This window comes from Felis catus, chromosome C2 (genome assembly GCF_018350175.1).
Source record: "Felis catus isolate Fca126 chromosome C2, F.catus_Fca126_mat1.0, whole genome shotgun sequence".
Taxonomy (NCBI): domain Eukaryota; kingdom Metazoa; phylum Chordata; class Mammalia; order Carnivora; family Felidae; genus Felis; species Felis catus.
Genome location: NC_058376.1, coordinates 47,872,366 through 47,892,252, shown reverse-complemented (window position 1 = coordinate 47,892,252; position 19,887 = coordinate 47,872,366). Strand labels below are relative to the sequence as shown.

Below are 19,887 nucleotides of genomic sequence, written 5' to 3'. Positions count from 1 at the left end.
AGAGGATTAAATGAATTAGTGTAAAACACTTAAAATGATGCACAGCCCATGGTAAACACTGTCCCTTATTTGAAGCTATCTTCCACCTATATCATGCCACTGAAATTATTATTGCTAGGGACACCAATGATTTTCTAACTGTCAAACTGATATGGCACAGGGATTAAAATTACAGGCTCTCTAGAATCTGGCACCCTGGAGTAGAATCCTATCTCTGCCATTTAAAGCTGTGTGGCCTTAGAAAAGTTACTTGTTCATTCTGTGCCTTAGTTTCCTCATCTATAAAGTGGGGATATTAAGGGTGCCTACCTTTTAGGATTGTTACATGGAGTCCTGACATAATGAACGTAAAGTGCTTAGCACACAGTCTGGCATACAAATAAGCTCTCATAAAATGGTCATCATAACCATCATTTTACTTGATTCTGCTGAGGCATATGACACTGATGTTAGCTTTCAACTTTTTGACACTGTTTTGTTTTCTGGCATACTATGGTTTGGTTCTCAGCCCATCTCTTCATGCACTCTCTTCTTGTACCTAGCCCTTAAAATGCTAGCATCCTCCAAGGTGTTCTCCGTGACCTGATTCTTTGCACCCATACGCTTTCTTGATGTTCCTTCTTCTAAGCCAGGAGTTGGCAAATTTTTTATTACAGGAAAAGGTAGTTCATACTTTAGGCTTGTGGGTCATATGATCTCTGTCACGACTACACTCTGAATCATGAAAGCATCCATTGAAAATATGTATATGAGTAGGCATGCTTATGTTACAACAAAACTTTATATATAAAAACAGGAAGCCATTCCAGGCCATAGTTTGTCAACTCCTCCTTTAAGTAGTTACAGCTCAGGTATACCTTGATTGGAACAATCATCACATTGCATCTGTCCTCCCTACTAGACTGTGGGCTACCTGACTGTGGGCTACCTGACTGACAGCAGGATGTCCTTTCATCCTTGCTTGCTCTACATGTAGAATAGAATCTGCAGATATATTCAGTCAACATCTGCTGAAACACTGAATGAGATGACCACATAATATCAATCTTAACAGTTCAAAACTTTGTTGTGGTATTAGGAAGAAGGCATTTATTCTATATGAGATCTTCAGTAGCTACCAAAATAAATGACAGAGAAGACCTCATGGCCTGTATAACACAATGAAACAACTAGTAGAATTAATCTTTCTTTCCCAAATGTGAGAGGGAAAATTCAGGTCCAGGAAATTCACAATTTCAAGGACCAAGTAATATTGCAGACATCAAAATAGAGCTGCTCAGCATGATCTATAAAACAGGACATACTTTATAGGAATTGAGAAACAGCTGTTTCCCCATTTCTGTTTTAAAAGAGGTAATAGGCTACGGGGCTCAGGAGTATTTTCTAAGCATATGGAGAACATTTATTTGCTTAAAGAAATGTGACATGAAACTGGCAAAGGGCTCAATTTGTAAGAGATAATGTCCTGATGGGTGAAACTAAGAGGATAAGAAGGATATATAGAGAGTCATTTCAGTATTGTGATTAATGAAAAAGGAAACACCAAGAAGCACTGAAGGGAAAAAAAGGAAAAGTTGAAGCTGAAAAGAACTAAATATGCTCTAGGGAAGGCACTAGCTACAAGGACCAAGTATCACTTGCAATATTAATGGCTTTAGTAAAACAAATTTTAGATAAAGATGACACTGGTTTAGGGAAAAATATGGAAACTGAAACCCCAGTCAAAAGTAACAGTGTGAATATTGAGTTTCACTAAATATAGTGTAGGATCCTTATAGAGCTAAGAATACCTGGAAAATATATTAGAAACTCTGGGGGAGAATTTTAGACTTCTGGTATATAGAAATAGGTAATAGACAAAGAAACATGCTTAACTTTTTCCTTTTAATTTCCATGTTCAAACTTACCAGCAGTAATATTTTTAGTACAATTAAACATTTGCTGAACTCATTTTATGGGAGATTACTCATTTTGTGTGACTCAATGTATTCTCTCAAGGGGCAATCACCAGACAGCACTTTTTAGAATTTCTTAAAATCATAAAATCACTATTTCTGTGAAGAAAAACCCCTAAGATTTGCTTTAAAAGAACGAAGTTAATATTGGTTTTCTTCAGCTTCCTATTTTCCTTTCCTCCTAAGAGTTACGAAAGGATTCATTATGCAGCTACATGGGCATTAAGCCATTCCTCCTTCAAAAATTTAATGAGCACCTGCTATGTACCAGCTACTGTGCTAAGCTTAGAGAAGACAAGATGAATAAGATATCGTCTTTATTCTGAGAAGTTGACCATACAGGGAGAACAACAGACATGGATAAGCAATTAAAATGCAATGTGATGCTCTAGTGATGGAGACCATATATGAAGTCATTAGGGACCTGGGGTTGGGGGATATGGGACTATAAAGGAATAGCGCTAGGGAGTTTTCTAAGGTGACAGAATATCTGCATATTGATTGTGGTGGTGGTCACACAAGTCTATATGTGTGTTAAAATTCATAGACTTGTATGCCAAAAGAAAAAAAGGCTAATTTTACTGTATGGTAATTTAAAAATTAAAAGAAAAAACACGTGATAGATGCCACCAACAGGAAACATTTAAATAAATTTTTGGTACATTTATATGATGGAATACTACTGAACAATGAAAGCAATGGACTACTGATAAATGCCGACAACATGGATGAGTCTCAAAAGCATTACTGAGTGAAAGAAGCAGGATACAACAAAGTACGTCCTGTATGATTCCATTTATGTGAACTTCCAGAGTAGGCAACATTAACATAGAATGACAGAAATCAGATCAGTGGTTGCTTCTATGTGATAGGATAGGGTGGAGTACTGACTAGAAAGGGCCCTCAGGGAATTTTCACGTGTGACTTAAGTGTACTAGGTCTTGGTCAAAACTGATTGAACAGTACACTTAAGATCTGAGTACTTCAGGGGCGCCTGGGTGGCTCAGTCGGTTGGGCGGCCGACTTCGGCTCAGGTCATGATCTCGCGGTCTGTGAGTTCGAGCCCCGCGTCGGGCTCTGTGCTGACAGCTCGGAGCCTGAAGCCTGTTTCAGATTCTGTGTCTCCCTCTCTCTGACCCTCCCCCATTCATGCTCTGTCTCTCTCTGTCTCAAAAATAAATAAATGTTAAAAATTTTTTTTTTAAAAAAAGATCTGAGTACTTCAGTGAGTGTACATTACACCTCAATAAAAAATACGCTGTCTTGGCTGGTCTTTCACAACATACAATTTCTAATGGTGTTTACAGTTGTAAAAAACATTAACAGCCTCTCTACCATAGGCTATTGTCTTTTTAAGATAAATCAGAATTTCTTTTGTTCTTTAATTGAAATAAACGTAAAACCCAATAGTAAATCTTATGTAAACAATGAAAATGCAATGCAGAGTATGCAGCAGTAGGAGGACAAGGAGGACGGAGCTCTACATCCTGTTCATGTGAGGATTTGCTGGTGCATATTGGGGAAGGTATTCAGAAAGAAGTGAATCTCATCTGAATGTGGAAGAGTAGGAGTTCAATGCACAGACCAGAAAAGGAAGAGCATTCCAGAACAACATGTGCAAAGTCACAGAGAGGAGGGGGCTGGAGGAGGTCCTTCTGGGTGAGGTACACACAGGGGTACTGGGGGAAATGAAGCTCTAAAAGGAGGCTGGGCCCAGATTTACATGTACAGTTTAACCTGACCATCAGAATCTCCATTTTTCAGAGCCAGGGTTTGGCAAGGTGTGGGTTCTTGCCCAGACCCCTCAGCCACCGTGCAAGAGAGCGAGCACTGCTACCCAGATAGCTCAGGCTGTCTCGTCCTCTAGAGTACACTGCCTGTTCTCTGCCACGCTGGAGAGTCTGGCCTTGATTATGATGCTGACGAGGATCTATGGGGAGCTTTACCTACCCAGAATCTACTTTAATAATCTACTTTATCCTCTGACAAGAATGGATCATTTGGGCTGTGTTTCTGTCTTTTTCCTGCCTCAGTTTGCTTGAAAGCAGATCTATGTCTAACAAGCTCATTAATAACAATGGCGAGGCAGTGATCACCGAAAGCGGTCCCTATGCCCTCCATTCCATAAATCTCTCCATGCCATAAGGTTCTTATTTTGGGATTAAGTCAGCAATGAGATGATGGTTCTATAAGTTTCTAGGTGGGAGATGGGGCACTCTTGGGGTCCCCAAATCTAAAAGAGAACACATATGCAGTGGTGGGACCTGTACTGTGGAGTTTTGTGCAGATGCCCACACAAACTATCCCAGAGGATGCTGAGACACTGCGGGAAACAGGATTTGCTGGCCAGAATTTTCCAGGCCTTGATCTAAGTTTTCTGGTCCCTTGAATGAAGGGCTCAGGTACGGAACTCTGTCAGGCTTAGAGGCTTAGAGGTTTCAGAGCCATCCTTGAAGAGAAGCTATTTCCTCTCACTGGAAGAGACCCAAGAAGACTCAGAAGAGCCTGGGCTCTGTTCTCAGAATTGACACTTCCTAGTGAAGGTCCTTTTACTGATTGGAAACGAGGATTAGGTCAACAGCTTGGGACTACATAATTGCCTTAATTAATAACGGCTTTAAAATAATCACAACAAAGCTGTACAGAGCTCTGTCATCTATGAGGCATGTTCACAATCGGTATCTAAAAATAATTTTGAGCCCCACAGAAATTCTGGAGGTCAGTATTTTACAGATAAGGAGGCTGAGATTTAGGGAGGTTAAATTGCTGACATCAGTATAGTTTGCCTGCTTTTTTTTTTTTTTCCCCTTGGTTCTCTCCTTCCCTCTCTGCCCAATCTCTTTAGTTTTAAAAAATACCTGGTCCACTGTGGTCCATCTTATTCTAGAAAAGATTTAAGCCAGTTTACAAGGTTACAAAAAGTAAGGCAGTATAAATTGGAAGTGGGAGTGAACATGAGAAAAATAAGTATTAGACCTGAAATCAATCAAGAGGTATAATAAAAATGCTACAATGACCTGTATATTTGCTATTGACTGAGCACAAATTTGATTCTAAGTTTCTAGGAGCTAATGTGAAAAAGGAGACCTTTTCACTCACAGTATTCACAATAGCCACAGGCTAAAACAGTAACAATAACAAAACAATTAATTACTCAGGAGAAGTACAACCATTTCTGGTTCTTAATAATAGCAACACAGGTGTGCCTGTGCCATGGCCTGTGGGTCAGTCAGTTGAGTGTCCGACTCTTGATTTCTGCTTAGGTCATGATCCCAGGGTCATGGGATTGAGTCCCCCATTGGGTTCCATGCTGAATGTGGGGCCTACTTAAGATTCTCCCTCTTGCTCTCTCTCTCCCCCCACCCCCCCAGCTCTGTCCCTCTCCCCTGCTCACACTCTCTCTAAAAAAAATAAATAAATAAAATTGAGTTAAAAAAACACAACAACACAAGTTATAACGCACAGCAATTTTCTTTGATAATTTAGCAGCTTTGAACTAGGCCTCAAAATGCAATTTTGGTTTTCGCACTATCTTTTTAGTAGACACGAAAACCTACCATGTCATGTTTTAAAGAACATGAAAAGTACACAATCTCTCTGAACTTAGGTAACAAACTCCTTTTACAGACATCAAAGCAGGAGACCTCAGTGAACAACTCATTGGTTGCTGAAACAGTTTCAGGACCCGTGGAGATGAGCAGGGTGACTATTTCTACACTTGCTCCAGGGGAAGAGATAAAACCTCACCTTCCACGATACAGAAATAAATGAGTTTTCATAGAGATGTTTTATCTTATTTAATAAATTGTTTCAACTTCATGATAAGGACTTGATGGCAAATATTAACATGACCTTTTACATCTTACATCCCTTACGATGGCTGGTTTTCATACAGAAAAGCCTTATTTCTGAATGCCATTCTCTATGCTGTACATCTTGTTGCACTCAGCCCCAGGGCCAGCGTTTATTTATATTGGCTATTTCATACTTTCCTTACTCAACTCTCTAGCTTCCCTTGCTTTTATGCCAAGGAATGGACACAGAGCTTTTCCTTTTCATAATTTATATATGCAGAAAATACATACAAGTCAGGACTGCCCCTTTCATCCACAGGAAGAGTCTGGGGCCACCTGACTCATCGACACAACAAGCCCAGAAATAGAAAAAGCAATCTGGCTGAAAGGGAGAGAGGAGTGGAAATTCCTAAGCTAGCACACAGCTAAGGTGCTATGTCATATGAAATTAATTCTCTGAGGTCAGCAATTAGAGTCAGGTTACAGCCCAAACATAATTCTGCCTGCTAATTACTTGACCCATTACAATATTTATTTCATTGAGAGAGATGCCTAGCCATACGTTCCAAGGGTGGGCTTGGGGGCATATGGAAGGAAGCAGACTGCCAGAGAAATAGCAACTCCTTTTGCAAATAGATGTGCTTCCCAGCTCCCTAATTGAAACGATTATTTCCTGCCCCAGTGAGGGATCAGATGTGCCATGCTCCGCCCTTTCCAGCAAAATGAGGCACCAGAGACCACAGAGCTCTTTAGCAAAGTGCAAAAGATGACTGAAGAAATTAACTGAGTTATGTTCTGTTCTGAGAAGGCCTGCAGTGAGATGGTAACAAAACTACTCCTCGTATGGGGAAGAGGAAGAAGGCAGGGCATGAACTATGTGGCTAGAATGACACTTGTAGGTATGTGCCTTTGGACTTCTGAAGATTTATCTACCAGATAAAGACATTTGAAGTGGCAATAAGAAGGTATGCCAATTACCAGATGGAGATGTTGGAAAAACAAGAGTGCCATGAACAGGAATGACTCTAAAATACAGGAATACATTAGGACAACAGCTCTTATGAAAGGGGGTATCAAGCAGTGTCTGAAGGGTTGGTGATGGTGAGGAACAGAGTGGAGAGATGAGGCTGAAAGTTGGTATCCGGCCATGTGAGACACCTATACATCTAATCAATTTATAAACCACTGCCACCAATAATAAAAATAGCGGTAGCAGCTGCTGTCACCATATGTTGAGTGATTCTGCTCTGTGCAGGTACTACACCAAGAGTTTGATATCCATGACCTCACTGAGGACTGCTGTCCCCTTCCTTCCCACATGGATTCCAGGTGGCCCTTTGCCATTTGGAGACGTGTTTCCCCCTTCTGGGATGTCCTTGACACTCCAGCAAGCAAATGGCACCTGAATAACAACACTGGGTGGTGAAGACTGTGAGGACCAGGAGAAATCCATCTTATGACTGGTTTGCTGCAGGCCTTTGATCACAAGAGGTTGCTGAGAAGGTCAGGGTCACCAGTTGTGACTGTGGGCAATGGGAAGGCCTGAGCTCCCCAACCTCTTGCTTCTCCCATGGTTCTCATTTCTGCTCCCAGATCAACACATAGTTGAAAGAAAAGAAGGGAAAGACTGGTGCCTGTAGCTGAAGTGTGCAGTTTAATGGCCAGAAACCAGACCTGTCACATGTAATCAGATCATCATAGTGTTGGTGACAGAGTTAAGACAGTTGAAAAAACAGTTGCTATTCCAACTTCCAATTTTCAAGTTATTGTTGGGGCTGGAATTTCTCTCACCTCAAGAGTTTTATTTTGGAAAATCTCCAAAGCACATTTTTAGCCAAATCTGAGTAACTGAAACATGAAAGAAATAGTGATTTTTTTCAGCCACATTAAACTCTAACCAGATGCACTTAAAAAAAAGCTTTTTGCATGTACACAGCACCTTTTATTCTAGCAGAGAATCATTTTAGTCCTCCCTGAACTGTATCCACCATAGACTGAAAATACTGTTTAAGAGCCATGGTAACCCGCTGATACATACCATCTTCAGAGGGGAAGTAGAGGACCCCGTTGGCCTTCCTAATTCTCCCTCTCTATTCATACCACTGGGAGTCCAAGTCAAATCAATTTAGCAAACATTTATTGAATCCTTTCTGTGTACCAGGAACAAAGCTGAAAAACAGTGATCAGATGGCATAAATTTCACGAACTTGCAAAGTGAAAATGACATCTAGGATTCCAACGAAACAGCATTAGGACCAGGACCCTACCTGAATGGCTCACCTCACTGTTTTGCTTTTGGCAAAAGACAGTGCTCCTGGCATCTTTTCTTTTACTAATCACCAGGTAAAGAAATGATCTGGGCGTTTAGAGGGAAAGCAGTGAAGAAAAAGTAATGACAAGTTGCCTAGAGTCCATGAATTCCTTGGGATGACCCCGGAGCATCATCTGGCAGACGTTTGTCCCCCTGTAACCATTCTGTCCCCCCTGTAACCCTATCTTCATCAGGCAGTGTTTGTCCCTGTAACCATTCTGTCCCCCTGTAACCATATCTTCCTCAGGCAGTGTTTGTTCCCCTATAACCACTCTCTCTCCACTTTCCACATGAGAGACAGAAATATCTTTTAAAAATGTAGGTAGGATTATGTAACCCTCCAGATTAAGAATCCATAGCAGCTTGCTTATATACTAATATCCACACTCCTTACCACAAACCACAAGCCTCCCTGCTGCCCCCCACCCCCCGCCCGACTAGGCCTCCACTTAACCCTATAGTCTCCCCCTGTTCTCCCTGGCCCACTATACCCCAGCCACACCGACATCCTGGGGTTCCTAGAACATACCCACTCCTTTCTCCCCTCAGAGCCTTTATGCCTATTGTTCTCATACCTGGATTACTTCTTCTGGTCTAGCTCCTTCCCATTGCTCAGGTCTCAGCTTAAATATCCCCTGATCAAAAGTCTCCTCTGACATATCAAGTAGGCCCTCACTCTCTCTTCATTCTCTGTCCCAATTTTCTCTTACTTTCTATCATAGCACTATCACAAGTTGTCATTATCTGATTTGTTAAATTCTCTTTATTTGATAAATAGACTTGATCAAATAAATTCAGTATACGATAAAAATTTTAAAAATCAATTTAAAATAAATAAATACAAATAATACTTTATTTTTATTTTATAAATAGACCCATGGCCTTTAAATTCCAAGATGGCAGAAACCAATAAAATCTGCTTTTTATTATTTATTTATTTATTTAACTTTATTGATTTTGAGAGAGAGAGAGAGAATGCAAGCACGAGCTGTGTGGGAGAGAGAGAGAGAGAGAGAGAGAGAGAGGGAATATCATAAGCAGGCTCCACATTGTCAGCATGGAGCCCGACGTGGCACTTAATCTTACAAACCATGAACTGAAATCCAGCACCGGTCACTTAACCAACTGAGCCACCCAGGCACCACAATATCTGCTATTTAAATATAACTTTTAAAATAGCACTCAGGATACTGTTTGGACATAGACATACAATAAGTAACTGTTGAGGAAATGAATGAATACAATAGCAATTAGTAAATTTTTAAAAAAATGACATAACAGGGACATCTTTTCATTTTATTTTATGATTTTACTACCATAAATACTATATTACTGTAAATCTTGGGTTTCTGTTGGAAGTTTTTCATTCATTTTAATGAGGACCACCCTGGCCGAACTTGAGAGGCCGAGAGAATGGAGAACTAACTTATGGCTACAATTAGAAAGCTTCAAAATGATTGTTTTAAAACACCACGTTTGGCACACAATGCGTTTTGAATAGGGGGAAGATTAGCCTTTCTCATTTTAAGGTATTTGTGGTTGAAAGCAGAGTTGCTATTATATATGTAGCATGGTGTTTCTTAAGCAAAATTACAAAAGAACCTTAAAATCAAGCACCAGAACACTGAGAATGAATAGCACAATGTATTCCTGCGAAACTATTGTTATAGCTGGTCCCAGCGGAACACCTTTGTCTCCCTGTCATTTGGCTGTGGCCTGAAATACCAAACCATGGAATTGTCTGGAAATTCAGAAGTACCTGAGTGCTAGTCCCTACTTCCCCAACTCTGCCCAAGGGTTAAAAGGGAAGATCTTGAGTCTTTAAGCTGTGTCCTGCCTGTCCTCTGAGAACCAAGTCTGATAAGCTAGCAGGAGCCTGGGCACGCTAGAAAAAAGATGCCTAGAGATGCTCTCTGGAGGGCCCAGAGCGGCACTGGGTACTTGCCTACTGGATGAACAGCAGCCTTCCTTCCTTCAGTCACCTCCTGATCTGCTCAGCCCTTAGGAACAGTCCCACCCCCCCCCCCACCTGGTTTCCTCATATATTTTGACTTCTCTGCTAGGACTATAGCTCTGCTCAGCACCTAGTTTATTTGGATGGGGTTCAGTTTCCTTGCATAATTCTCATCTTTCCATGTCTTCTGCTCCCCATTCCACAACCCTGCTTGGACTCTGCCCCTCCCCCACCCCCGCCCCCGCCCCGGCCCCCAGCAACTCACTTGTAATATATGCCACTGGTCCCCAGGCTGCAGCAGCCTCCCCTATTCCTCATTCCCTCCTCTAGGCTGGCCTCTGAGGTCGCAGCAGCTTCTTCAGTAAAAATGCATACAGGTGACACTCATGACCCCTTCAGGGCACAGGGATAACCTTGTTTAAACCCAGGGATTACTCTGGGGAAGCTGCTAGCGTAGAAGTTTCTCTTAAGCTTTCTGTCAAGTAGAGGGCACCAAGTGGTGTGAAATTTCAAGCTGGGTCACACAATTTTCATGAGTAAAACAAGCAGCTAAAATTAGATGAGCTCTAAGTTCCTTTTCAGGTGAAACAGTCCAGAGTCCCAGAAAAAGACTTCTGGTTCCAAATCCTGTGGATTTCCCACTGTACTTCCCTGTCTATAATTTTCTGCTAAAATGCCACCGGTGGCTCCTCACTGTCTACAGAGTAGTTTTAACATCTAGCATCAAAGGCCCTTAGGATTTTGGACCAAATAAAGATTCCACTTCACACAGTATGAAACTGGACACCACAACCCTGTCCTCCAGGCATGGGAGTGACTCATCACTGCTGAGCCCCTCGTGTGCTTTCCTGCTACTGCGCCTGTGCTCACATCATGTCCTCTCCCTAGAATGCCCTCCTTCTTACCCTTCCCCTAGGAGAAACCAGCTACTCCCCTGCCAATGTGTCCAGTTCAAATAGCCCCAGTGCCTGCCTTCACCCTGTGCACCCTCCCTGACCTCCAGTTTAGGAAGACTCAGACAGCATTATCTTTAGCCCTCTGTTATAATGCTTAGCCCACTAAAATTAGGACTTTGACATATGCCTCTCCTACTAGACTATGAGTATCTGAAGGGCAGGGACAGGGCAACGATGTTATCTTTATGGTACCAAGGCCTGGCACAGTGCACAGCATGTTACGGCACTCAGGAAATACCTCTTGAAGTGAACTGGAAATTGTGCTTATGGACATGTACGCCTGTCCTTTAGGCTATCAGAAACACAGTAATGAAGGCAAAATTTGAGCTGAAAAATTAAACAAGTTGTCTGCTGATACAATATGTCTATAAGATGTGCAGTTAGTAAGGAAAACAAGACTAGGATGAAATGATATTTTTAAAGAAAAGAAGGGCTGAGAAGGGAGAAAAACTTCTAACTCATGTGTTTTTCTATTCACAAAGGATCTTTCTAGCCAAGGGGAAAACACTGTTCCAATTTGAGATGTCGCTGGAATTGTTTCTTCTCTCCTTTTCCTCTAGTTTTCAGAGAACCAGTACCCATTTGGAAAAGTAATATGGATGCAAAAGTGAAGAGAGCTATGCAGTGCTATACCTCAACAAGGCCATTGAGTGATGAGAGCTGTGCGAAGAGAAAAGCATTATATAATGACATGAAAACAGGACACTTGAGGAATGACTTAGAGATAAAACAGCTGCCACCTGGTCTTTGGCATTTGTAACGTATACGAAGAAAGAGCCCCTAGAAACTGAAGAGTACAAACAACTCTTTGCAACAACAAAATTCAGAACCCAAGAACATGTTTCCTTGTCTTTCTTTTTTGAAAGTTAACCTATTAGTATCATTTCCACTTTACAAAAATGTGAAACCCTGAAACACCATATAATTCCAAAACACTGTCCACAGGTCGATTTCAAAGGAAGCGAGGAGTACCTTTCATTATACTAGGTTTTCCTAATCAGACTTGTTTACTTGAAGATACTTTACTACTGTTTGATTATCCAGACCTGTGATTTTCACATGTAAATCATTAATTCAATCCTTAGGGAACATGAAGGCGAGGATAATGTGTTGAAATTTACATCCATCAATTTTGCTGCTGGTAAAACGTCTATTAGGAAAAAGGTTTCAAATCCTGGAATTGAAAATAACTGATGGTTTTAATATGTGTGCTTTTATGATTTCTTTACCATTCAGCTCACTGAGATGCTGTTCTAAAGTTGCTTTATTCTAGAGCTGCTTCTCTCCCTTGTCCACTTGGTCAAGGTGGGTGGTGATGTTTCCTCCATCCAATACATATTTATTGTGTATTGACTGCATCCTAGGGGTGGGGGCTACAACGCTGAAGGGGGCAGTCTGTATTCCAGGAACACCCAGCCTAGAATGGGAGAGACAAATACGTTGGCAATTATAATAACGTGGGTTGAGAGTAAGGTGCAGGTATGCCCTTGGGAGCACCATGGAAGAATATAATCCATTGGGACTTAGAACAGTGGGAAGGATGGGATCTGTTATCTGAGTCAAGAAAAAGTGAAGCATGCCCAGGGAATACTGCCTCTGATATCCTGTGAGCCATCTCTGCTACGGAGAACCCCACATTTCTTTTACAATTCATAGAAACAAACAGAAAAAATGAATGAGCAAATTAGTTTAAACCTCACCATATTTTTGAGAACCAGTACTTTACATCTCTCTCAACACCTTGAAGACATCAGTAGTACTAACTGTTAGGAAGAGTCTAGCAAAAAGTATAGGGTTGGGGTTTGCTGGATCATTTTCAAGTCATCAGTTCACAGACTCACAGAATGTTAGTGCCACAACAGTATGAAGATCTCATCTTTGTCAGTGCCAAACCTTCACAGAGGAGTAAACCGAAGCTCAGAGTCCATGAAAAAAAAAATGACCACTGAAAGATTAGAAGTAATTTTTTCCTGCTGTTTCTCTTCTATATTTAGCTGGTAGGTCACCTGAGAAGAGTGGGAATATGACACCTTGAGAGGATACGTTCTGCTTATGTACACATGTACTCATAATTTCTTTACTTATCTGTTTGGACTGAGTCAGCCGAAAACTCTCCTCTGTTTCCTCTCTATGTAGATACCCATTTTCAGTGGACACTGTGACAGGAAAGCCACAGGAAGGGGACAGAGTGTCCGTCTTTGGGGATCAATTTTTGAAATTTAATTGACAGACTAATATCAATTCCATGTCAACAGAGATGGAAATTACAGTAATTATATTTCAGGATATGAACAAGCAGAGACAATTGTGTTTGTGCTGGAATAGATGCCCAATGGACAGTGTGCAAATGGAATATTAAGAATTATTAAAACAACAAATAGCTATTATTTCATAAAGTTACTTATATTTCAAAGATCTATGCTGCCAATATAGATTTTAAGTGAGAAGTGTCCTTCTTTAACTCTTTCAAAGCTGATGGAACAGAAGGTGAAAAGTCTAATTTAGGCCCATTCTGGTATGTCAGAATCTCCTAAATATGACATATGAAAAAGGAAAGTGTGATAAATAATTATTTTTTCTGTATTCATAATATGATACTATAGCAATGATGTCTAATAGAGATATAATACAAACCATGTATGTAATGTTACATTTTCTAGTAGTCACATTTAAAAAGTAAAAAGAAATGGTAAAAATCATTTTTTAAATGTTTACTTATTTTTGAGAGAGAGAGAGAGACAGAGTGCAAGCTGAGAAGGGGCAGAGAGAGAGGGAGACACAGAATCTGAAGCAGGCTCCAGGCTCCAGGCTCCCAGCTGTCAGCAGAAAGCCTGATGCGGGGCTTGAACTCGTGAATCGAGAGATCATGATTTGAGCCAAAGTCGGACACTTAACTGACCAAGCCACCCAGACGTCCCAGTAAAAATACATTCACAAGCACAAGGACTGTATCTGTCTTTAACATCGTGCCTGACACATAGTGAACACAAAAACAGCTAAATGAATTAATAATTGAACTCTTCCCTTAGCCATTATATACTTGTTTCCATGACATCTGCACACAAGAGAACATGATGATCTGCCATGAAAATAGATGCTACAAGGCATAGAAAGAGTATGAGGTTCTTACATTCTTCCTTTTCCCTTTCTTTTTTATTACAAAAATACTATTTCCCTTCCATTTCCTTGAGAGATTAGGGTTGACGAAGTTAAAAACACAGGGGCAAGGAGCAACTAAGTAAATGGTTTGAGGATAATAGGAACCAGGCTATCCCCACTGTTGGGTAAGGGAGTTATAAACATGAGAACAGCAAAAGCTAGAATAATCCCTATGTTGGAATGGGACTGGAGCTATCATTGTGATCTAGTATTTAATACAGAGTGAGAGACAGAGAGAGGGGGGGAAGAGGGAGAACCGAGAAACCATGAGCATACCTAGTCCAGTGAGTGCACCCAATGCCCAGATCTCGGTTTCTATATACCGTTTTCCATTATGGACTCAGATCTCCTTGAAGATATGGTGAGTTCCAGGGCTGGGTAGAATAAATATAAGATGCATATGCCACATTTTTTTTTGTGCCTAAAAGCGAGGAAGTACTCAAAAAATGATGCGGACTTGTGAAAAGAACACAAGAGCCAGCTTGAAGGTTCTTCCACTGGCCAAATTGAGATCATCTTGGTATCGAGATAATGATATTAATGGATTATAACCCACTGAATAAAATAGAAATCTGTAAGTGCATATTGATATAAATGAACATAAAAATAGGGGGATACTTTGAGAATATGTAAGTATATTGCTCCTAACTAAACTTTCTACTTTAAGGAAGTTTAGTTAGGAGCAATATACTTACATATTCTCAAAGTATCTTCCCACAAAATATTTATTTTTTACAAACTGAAAAGGTGTAACTTCACAGTGGAGATATCTGGCAGATACTACCTTCACCAAGTGGTGCGGGTCCTGGTATGGACAAACTCTGCTTATGTATCTCCTGATTTGATTATGAGAAGAATAGAGTATTGCTCCTGTGATATTCCTGCCCCAAAATGCACACATTCAGTCTTGTAATGAGAAAACATCACCCACTCCTAGATTGAGGAACATTTTACAAAACGTACTCTTCAAAATGTCACATGGCAAAACATAAAAGGAAAGATCAAAGAACTGCTCAAGACTGAAGGAGAAACATGACAACTAAATGCGATATATAATCCTATCCAAAAGAAAAAAAGAATTTTTTTTCCTTATAAAGGATATTAATGAGACATTTGGTGAAAAGATGAAGGGAACTATAGATTAGAAAGTAATATTGTACATTGAAGGGAACTATGGATTAGAAAGTAATATCATTTTAGTGTTAGTTTACTGAATTTGACTGTTATAATGTGGTTATGTATAACAGTGTCCTCAAATCATGCTGCACACCCAAAACTAATATAATGTTACATGTCAATTACATCTCAATAAAAGAAAAAAAGAAAAGAGCACTTGTCTTTTAGGATAATCACACTAAAGTGTATGAATTGATTCAGAAACAATATACACACATAAGCACATGGAAGGGAGAGGAGGAGGGGGAGGGCCAAGGAAGGGGAAGAGGAAGACAGCAAATGTGGTAAAATGTTAAAAGCTGGGAAAACCTGGGTGAAAGTATACATGAACTCCTTATTATTCTATTATCTTTTCTGTAAGTTTGAAGTTACTTGTATCTTAAAGATAAAGAGCATGGGTTATGGAGTGACTCAAATCCAATTCTGAGAGCCTGGGGAAGTTACTTAATTATTTTCAGCTTTGGTCTTTTCATTTGATCACCAATATAGGACTTGGAGGGATGTTGTGATGATTTAATGATGTGCAGATTGAGTATCTGGCCAGTGGTGGGCTTATCTGGTAGAGGACCTGATACCTAATGCGTGACGCAATACATACTTGCTAAACAAATGAACAAGCTCCTTCTACCTGCCCCTCCTGCTTCAACAGGAACAAGCGATACCACTTACAGAAAATTAGATTCTGCAAATTTTAGCAATCTAAGGTATGAGATTTCTCTTAACAACCGAATATAAAACAAAGAACTTGATTAATAATAATAAATACCATCCTACACTAAGATGTTGCTCTGGAGCTTCCTCAGCACTTTGTACTCACATCTCATCTCATATGACACTGAATGGAACAGGCAGGCATTCAAGTTAAAGTTCAACATTGCGTTAATAATAGCGAATCTCTACAGAGCCTTGGGTTACAACTGTCAAAGAAGAGGTCATGCCCTTGTTACTTAAATCCCCAAACAAGGCTTGCATCAGTTCATGGTTGCAGGGTACAGAATGAGGTGCAATTTAATGTCCATTTGGACATTTATTTCTAAGATGCTGGCACCGTTGATTGTCTGTGGTTCACACTGTATTTGGGGCAGTGACAAGGCAGAGAAAGGGACTCAGGTTGTCCTGGGAGGATTCTTCTCTCAGCCAAGATGTGCATGTGAATTTGGAATTACCCAAGAGGGTGTTTCAGAGCTGCCTGCCAAAGAGTGGTGTCTTCTAATCTTGAGAGCAGCTGCCGGGCACAGGCATGCAAACGCACACACATACACACAGACACACTCACAGAGCCTCTACCTGCCTCTACTTGTCTGTTCTGGGCAGATGGCTCTCGGTTTTTGGGTCGCCTCATCCTGCAGCCTACTTCAGTTAGACCCTTTTTTCTGTGGAGACTGGCAAGCCGTGGGGTGAAGGATTCGGCAAAGTTGCCTGTCTTCAGAGTATGAAGGACGCTTTCCAGAGAGGAAAGAGGGTTATATTCAGTGTTTGGGCCCAGTCAGTATTGGGCTCCCCACTGCCTATCCTTTGCAGAACTGTCAGTGGCCTCTGGTTGCAAACTCTCCGTGGCTTTGAAGCCCACAAAACAAAAACTGAAAGAGTGTCCAAGAAGAAGAGAAGAAAACGTTGTTGGTCCCTGGATTCCACTATTGGATTTTGGTGGGGATGAGAAGAGAGAACTGCTGGGCATAATCAAGCCAAGGTACATGCACATTAAGGTAAGTGTCTCTGTTGCTGCTCAGAAGAAGCTTTAGGGTGATGTTTCTGTATTAGCCAACATCCAGGAGCAGGGTCTTACGGATATTAAACAAGGGGATGTAGTAAATCTCAGGTATGATCAAGAGCTTATAACAGATGAGCAACTTTTAGGCTAATGTGTGTAAGAGCCACTTGCGAAATAGAGAAACTGTCTTGACAGTAGATAAGTTTTGCTAAATTGGTAGGGATGAGAGAAAACCAAAATGAAATTTTAAATTGCTATCCTCTAAGAGTAAGACATATGGTCAAAAATTTTAAAAAAATAGGTTTGGGAAAATGACTTTCCTTGTAACAGCTTGTTCTTGTAAGCTGCTGTGAATGATCAATATATAACTTCAAAATCATCACAATGTTATGTAAATGGAGAAGTACACTGGATTGGAAAGAAGGAATTCTCTTCATGGAAAAAGAGAAGAAACCATCAACTTAACATGGCAACTAGATTGCATTCTTTTCTTTACTTTCGTTCACATTTTTTGGATGACTGTAAGAGAATAGAAGGATATTTTTGAGGTAAGGTTTTTAGAAGATTTGGGGGAAATACCTATCAATTCAAAGAATAAGACTGGATATCTATGGGCACATCTCACTGTCAATGGGAAATGATGTTAGGTTGCTGCCAAATGATGCCAGAGAAAGTTCTGCTCACTGTACTTGCTCCATGGGAATATTATTTATTCAATATTTAGGGTGACTACATAGTTTTGAATATAGGAGCTCCATTCAGCATAGATACATATTCATCTAAAATGATTATAATATAGTCAATTATTCCTTTTCTCTTAATGACAACTGATGATCACATGTCTTTTCAGTATCTATGCAACTCCTGGGAAGATTATAAGAAGTATAATACAAATATTGTTTGACAACACTTAACCATATTCCATCTGTGTATTAGGATTGTATAAAGTAGGACATAGAGTGGCATGCTACTGGAGAGAATTCTTTCAATTTATGGCCGTGTTCCTCCAGCTATAATTAAAAATGCTTTCCCTATGATGACACCAATATATCAATCTTCTGTCCCTTAAAAACAAATATTCCAAGTAAATATATCTCTACCATTATCAGTTAACATTATTATGAAATTCCCATTAGGCTTAGTTAAAAATAAGGATAAACACTTTAAGAGCTCTTTGCTATTGAATATTTCTAAAGACAGCAATAATTTTCATGGGCTATTCCCACTTCTTTAAAACAAATATGTAGGGCAATTAAGACAAGTCACTCTGATGAGAATTTTCCAAATGATTTCCCAAAAGAATGTAGGGTTTGGGTTCTTATGATAACCAACACAAAATTATGCTATAAAAGTTCTGGGGCAAAGACAACTACTCTTATTAGCAAAGTTATACAATTTTTTAATTGTCTAGCTTCTGTTCATGTGTCATTATCTTTTTTGCTTAAACTGTTATTGAATCAAAGAATTTGTTAGCTAAGAATTGGTCTTAGGTGGCATTGTCACTGGAGATGGAAATACTTCACTGTGTTTTCAAACTGATGGTGCATTTGATAGAGCACTATTGTAGGAAACTGATACTGCAACTTGTCAAGAGTTGGGAAAGATGAGAAAAAAACAACAGTAAAGGGCCTTGTGTGCTTTTCTTCAGAACACAGTCCGTATTATTGTCTTAACCTAAAGCAAAATTTTCATTATCACTGAAATATATGCCTCACCTCTCCAATATGTTGCATTAAAAAACATTTAAAGAAATGTTCCTTTTATTTTCCTTAGAACAGAACTAGTGACCATCAGCATTAAATAACCATTCATGATGAGCACAGAACACTATTTGTTTCATTATAATTAGGGAAACATTTTCATAGTAAAGGGCTTAATTGGCTCATTTGTTCATTCAGCAAATATTTTAGAGTGCCTTATAGGCACTTATAGCAAATATTTTAGAGTCCCTCATAGGTCTTACTACGTGCCTACTATGGGCTGGGTTACTGGGGATACAGCAGTGAATAAGGCAAATACGGCTTTTATAAGTGCTGAGTATAGGGATCTTCACAGAGGGGCTGATTACTAGTGATCTGAACCTGCATACAATGCATGCTTTTTTACCATGGTAAGTATTTTATCCTTCATTTCTGATTAAAAGTTAAGGACCAGAAAACTTCTTCCCTACTTTAAAAAGGGTTATTTAGTGTCTGGAAGGTATGGAGGCAATTCCAGAGACCAACTCAACATCAATCAAATAACCAGGTTCATATATACATTTTAGTAGAAATACTTGAGCCTTCTTTGAAGGATGTTGACATTTCTGTTGAAGCTACAGATGTTAAACATAAAAGGCTCACATATTGATAGTGTTTGCTCCTTCAGAATTGGGTCAGACAGGAAGTCTCTAAGGAAGACATCAGAACAAAATCTGCATTATAGCCTCATAGCTATCTGGGGTTCAAATCTGACAGAAGATCAAGATATTTCTGTCTGCTCTGACAAAGACAGTACATCACTGGAAGCTACATATGAAAGAACAGCAGTACCATTTTTCTCACCCTGAGGAGACTTTTTATGATAGCCTTAATCATAACAACGTCATTTTAGCCCTCCAGGTGTTTTACATTGTTAACATAATTCAAGTATCAGTCACTCACTTGATCCTATAGTGGCCCTGTGCGATAGAAAAGGCAGGTATTATCCCCTATTCAGCAGATGGAAAAACCAGGTTTTAGACATCTAAGGGACTAGCTCAGCTAATTTTCTCTCTAATGCACAGTCTCATTAAGTAATTTCTCAAATGAAAGAATAGAAAAAGTCTGAGTTTTCTGGGGAGCCTGAGTGGCTCAGTTGGTTGAGCATATGGCTCTTGATCTCAGCTCAGGT

General features: G+C 39.9%; 2 protein-coding genes across 9 annotated transcripts in view; one reads left to right on the top strand and one right to left on the bottom strand.

Moving 5' to 3' along the window:
• Positions 1 to 19,887, bottom strand: part of CMSS1 (cms1 ribosomal small subunit homolog) — a 381,638-nt gene that overhangs the window by 55,771 nt on the left and 305,980 nt on the right. The window contains exon 1 of one of the 7 annotated variants that reach the window (XM_003991578.6): positions 10,280 to 10,472. The exons of the other annotated variants lie outside the window; for them this stretch is intronic. The gene's annotated coding sequence lies outside the window, so the exon portion shown is untranslated. Of the gene's footprint in view, positions 1 to 10,279; positions 10,473 to 19,887 lie in introns of those variants that run through there. 7 annotated transcript variants of the gene reach the window in all.
• Positions 16,541 to 19,887, top strand: part of FILIP1L (filamin A interacting protein 1 like) — a 303,314-nt gene continuing 299,967 nt past the window's right edge. Inside the window, exon 1 of one of the 2 annotated variants that reach the window (XM_003991577.6) lies at positions 16,541 to 17,011. The gene's annotated coding sequence lies outside the window, so the exon portion shown is untranslated. The remainder of the gene's footprint in view (positions 17,012 to 19,887) is intronic. The other variant, XM_045036808.1, reaches the window with a different exon arrangement.